The sequence below is a fragment of the Sinohyriopsis cumingii genome, unplaced genomic scaffold (genome assembly GCF_028554795.1).
Source record: "Sinohyriopsis cumingii isolate HCF-2022 unplaced genomic scaffold, ASM2855479v2 utg002411l, whole genome shotgun sequence".
In the NCBI taxonomy this organism is placed as follows: Eukaryota; Metazoa; Mollusca; class Bivalvia; order Unionida; family Unionidae; genus Sinohyriopsis; species Sinohyriopsis cumingii.
The window spans coordinates 94,300-100,031 of NW_028316201.1; positions in this window are offsets into that span (position 1 = coordinate 94,300).

Sequence of the window (5,732 nt, forward strand, 5' to 3'; positions counted from 1 at the left end):
TTGATCAATCAATCAATCAGAGCCCACCAATCGGTCAACAACGCCCGATCATCTGCTACTCAACCAGCAACACACTGTTTACTCAGCTCTACGGCTGTTATTGTCAGCTTTTATGGTTAGCTCTACAGCTGTTACTCCGTCGACTCTGATCAGCTGAAAATAAATCTAGCATTGTGTACTAAGAATGACACGGCACACAGGATAGCACGTGATGACGTTATATACGTTAAGCTGCGCAGATTACAATGATCGGCACAACATTACAAACCAATAATTAAGTTCATAAGTGAACCTACTTGTGTCCGATAAGAATCCTATGGTACTAAACATTTCTTAATAAAATGCAACTTTATTGCTAATATAAATCTCCTATTAAGTCATATATAAAACTTGAAAATATTTGCATTACACTAGGCAAACCGGAGTTACATAGAAATTATACAAAAAGTAAACGTGGAAGTACAATAGGTATAAGCTATAACATACATAAGAAATTAATAAATAAATCGCATACCTCTACAGCTGAAGACGTGTATGTCCTTAAGAAGACTGCTCAATGAAAGACGTTCCGTATTGTAAAGATTTTGTCCTACGGTGAGGCGTTTATACACAGACCGTGCAGCCATACATAGTCTGTGCGCTGGAAGTATTCAGTTTTTTCCCATCGAAAGCACTTCGCACGTGCGGCATAGGATGAAGTGAACTCACTCTTTCGAAATATGGTACAATATAAATAAATAACCTTCACGTATCGTTGTACACAAAAAAACAAACCCGAGTACATGTATTTAATAAATAAAGTGATTTATACAATTCAGTGTCAGTCATTATGTGCACAATTGTGCCTTCATCACATGGACAGCAGAGCTGAACAGAGAGCATATACCTGATTGTGTAATGTACTGCGGATATGTTTGCCTCTGAAACAATCATATGTATAATAAATGGCTGAGGACAGTATTTAATATGATTATTCATATGTAAAGGTATGAAGATGATGATGTAATAGATGCTCACGATCCAACATAAACTGTCGATGCTGTAAGTATACTGTAAGTATGTATTGATGCTAATGACTTTGATGAGCTAAATTCTGGATGTCTTGAACAGGTCTCTCCAATCTGAAAATGCATACTAGACTCATGTAAAGATATTAGCTTGAACAAGGAGGACACACATGTAAGGTTTGAACGAATTAAATTCAATACAATAATGGAGAAAGATATAATACGAAACAAATTTTATATTATGTAAAGCTTGCAAGTGAAACGGTTGTAATCTCAGAAGGAAAATGCATTTAGTAATTATCTCATATTCAAGGTTAAACATTGTTTGACTAAATGAAGGCAGGCTTTGTGTCCATACCGTGTTGTTCATCAGCTTGGAGAGGTCTTTTGTAACCACAGTTTTGACCTTGGTTTTTAGATCTGTGTTGAGCCTTATGTATGGAGCAGCCCACATGCTTTAATCAAACTGTAATGTCATGTGGACTGTAATGACACATTCCTGTTAAGTTTCAGGTTACTATAATGTAACAAGCCGAGCACAACCAGTGAATTTGCACCCCACATAATTCATTCACCAAATCATGCTGATCTTTACTCAACCAGCTTTCTGGCATTCACAATGCCTATGCAACCATTTGCTACCCACTGTGTGCACCGTGCAACGTCTTGGAGGGGGATACGAGGACTTACTGACTACATCACTTCGGAAAACTATCTATGACCTCTGCCCTATAGGATGAGATCTGGTAGATCAACCTACTTGAAACCAACTGTTGGTCGTCTCTGTATTGAGGTCATATGGGTTGCTGAAGTAAAGGTAGGTTTTTATGTTAGTCGCTGCACAGACAGGAATGCCCTTCTCAATGAAAATATGCTTGTAGATGTCGGACAGGTGCTGTAGCTAATATTGTCTTTTTCACGAATGTGTACCATTTCATTCCATTGAGTCTGCCAAGTTTCCCTAAAGGTCTCAAATACACCCAACAGGAGGAGCAATATATGTCATAATTAGTGGACTTCATAGTCTCTTATGTTTTGGTTGTCTGTCTTTATCCACATTTTGTTGGTGTGCCTTTCTTTGTCAAAAATGTCAGATCAACTAAGCTGTAGAAAGCTTCATTTGGTGGAATATGAAATACTCTCAGCTGCTCTAGTATTCATAGAGATAGATGGAGGTCAATATTATACATGTTGCACCATGATGTGACTTGAAATCTATCCTTGGTTAGGTTGGCAGCCATCTTGTTGAGGCTGCTGTTAGAACAGATTCTGTCTACAAAAAGCCACAATCCCAGTGAAAACACTATATGCTTTTCTATGTTGTTTAGGATGGCACCGATATTTTCCTCAGAGTTTGTTCGTGTTCATCCTGCACAATGTAGTGAATACAATTGTGAATGACAGCTTTCACTTTTGTTTTTCGTCTGTATATGCGTAGCTTGAAGTTCCATGCGTCATGGACAGCAACTCACCGATCTCTTCTAGCTGCACCTCAAGGTACCTGATAAAGTTTCCGATGGTATTACTATCCTGATTAAACACTGACAAATTGCAGACTCCATTTCAGTAGATAATTATATAGCAGTTGCCACAATGAACTTGGATAGCAATTGTTTGCATGCTGCTTTCTTCTGGATTGTTGTCAGGTTCGTCAGCTGACGCATTAAGTGCCTCCACGTCTGCATAAATAATGTATTGTATGTACATTTGGCCGTGGTGGACAAGAATGACAAGATGTTTTCTCCTGATACCGGTAAGTACTCACATGGTGGCTTGTTGGCTATACCGTGGCATTTTTTAGTGTGGGCTTCCAGTAGGTCATCCTGACCCGGTCGAAGATGTATAGGCACCAATCTCTGATGTTAATATTACCTTTATGTTTGCTTTGCTTAACCGAACATATTAAATCAGCTTCAGATAACAATAGTAGATCCAGAGTGATTTTCCTTGATTGTTGGAAATGCAAATCGGATGTTAGCCTTTTTCCATCCACAGACATGAACTGACATTTCTGGCTGAGGTCCTCCTACTTATCAACGTCGCTTCCTTTTACACGAAAGTCGATGCCATCACTTTCAACTTTCCTAGGTGCTCGTCCAAGGAGATAATGAGCGTCATCATCAAAGACATCAAACTGCACTAAGTCAATGCCAGACTGCATAGTCTACAGTGGCAACATCACTGAAACTTCACGGGTGTTTTAATAGCTTCAGGCATGTTTTATTTCAAGGCCAATGTTGACCCGACGTTGCTTAGATTACAATGTTGTAAACTATTTAAGTGGGTCTGTTTTTCCAGCGATTTGATGCTTCAGTCATGGATCACAGTGAATATTATCACGTATTAAGAATGAAAAGTGTCACGTGACTTTAAAAGATAAAAATTAGGAGAAGCTTTACAAGGAAATGCAGCGCATTTTACTTAGAAAACAATCAACTTATGAATAGAGACAAGAAAATGGGCTTAAAGTAATACAAAGGAAGGACGTTAGGAAACAGACCTTTCGAGCAAACACAACCATGAACATGGAGGTCATCTAGGACTGTTGTAAACGTGAGGTGTTGCACATATTTTCATTTTATGAACAGATATCTAACCTTGGGTAATTATGTTATGAGTCTTTCAAATCATATAATAGCTGTTATAAAATGAATTGTATTTTCAGTTTAAAGTTTCAGTAATGCAGAGTGAATGTAATTTTATACATTGAAAAGATCTTAAAACTTAGTTAATGTGAAAGCTTATACGCTGAAATAATGCACTAGGTTTTGTAAATATTCGATCGGTTAATTGATAAAGACACAAAAGCTCAGCTGAGTGTAAACTTTCTTACGACCGTATTGTAGCAATCATGTATATTAATTGATTAAATACTATATAAAGACAAGTTTTGATTAAGATGAAGTACGCAAAATTTCACATTATGAAATACGAAAGCTCTGATATCATCTTACGTAGCTTAAATAATCTACCGACCTCATGTTTGAACTCGTGCTCGACAGTGATGGGAAGATCTCGAAAAGAATTACGGTGACCAAAATTTGCATAATATATTTTTATTAATACACATCTGTGCATATGTATATAGAAAATACAAATCTTCAATGCACAAAATATCGATATCTATCTTGTACAGTTATGGGGATAGTGAATACAATTCCTGATTTTAAATAAATGCACTTGAACGTGTGTCTACTTTAACACAGCGTGAAACTTAATATAATGTTGTTTTCTTTTCTTTAATTTCGGGATGGTGCTCTGTGCGTTGCAGTGATGAAATTATTGCCAATTTAAACCAACTTCAGTTTTTCATTCCCGAGACCCCTTATAGATTCCCGTTAAGTTACTCACTTAGGAATATTTAGACACGTATGAATGAGCGACTGTAACACGCGTGGTCCTTCAAGCGATGTTTCCAAGGGGTGCTCCATTCTTAATTTACACGAGATCAAGGCAGGTGCACTGAGTTTGTATACCGGTAGTTGTATATGCCAACAGACCGATAAACCTACAATTGAATAAATCAGTTACATGTTTTGGGCTGTTAAAGCGTGATTACCAAGCGGCACAAGCGAGTTGGTGGTGGTTTTCTGTTTCAAACAGCACTATTTTAAGGATGTAATGCTAATTGTTTTATCTTAGATATCCACCGAGTAAAAGATTGCAATTGTGCTAAGAATACTTGGAGTGCAGAAGCTCTGGAGAGTAGTAACGGATTAACTTTCTAGCGACACCCAGAACACTAACAGTAGACCCGACATTTGTAAATATCATGATTGCTGCAGTAACCAACACCAAGTACCACCAGGGAGAAACAGTGGTTGCGATGGTGATTCTACAAGCACTATATACGACCACAAACAGACGTTTGCATGTCACAAGTGAAACGGTTTTCTTGGCGATTTCTCCTTGCAGCTGTTCCTCTACTGCAATTATATCATTTGCGTCGGTAATTGTTAGGACCCATCACGTTCCCTCTGTTAATGTTGTTAGCGCTATGTATTATTGATTGGAACTTCGAAATAAATATTTTGCTTCGTTGCCATACAATCGTAGAAAATAGCTTTCCGGCGATTGTGCTTTCTGGGGGCTTCTCCCCAGTACTTTAATGGTCAGTCTTTAATAAGCATACATTGGAGCAAGCATTCGTCGCATTTTATGTTGTTATTTCCTGCGTTTATTTCTCAATAAACGATACAAATAACTACTTTATATCAACTTCTATAGATAGAGTTACGTGAAAAGTAACCAATGTAACCACCATACCATAAGGAAAATAAATGTTATGTCTTCAATACGGTACATTTCAACAAGATGGCTGCAAACCTAACCAAGGATAGATTTCAAGTCACATCATGGTGCAACATGTATAATAATTGACCTCCATCTACATGTAAGAATACTAGAGCAGCTGAGAGCATTTCATATTCCACCAAATGAAGCTTTCTACAACTTAGTTGATCTGATATTTTTGACAAAGAGAGGCACACCAACAAAATGTGGATCAAGGTAGACTGCCAAAACCTAAAAGACTATGAAGCCCACTACTTATGGCAGATTTTGCTCCTCCTGTTGGATGTATTTGAGACCTTTAGGGAAACTTGACAGACAAAATGGAATGAAATGGTACACGTTCGTGAAAAAGACACAATATTAGCTAGAGCACCTGTCCGACATATACAAGCATCTTTTTTTTTTGAGAAGGACATTCCTGTCTGTGTAGCG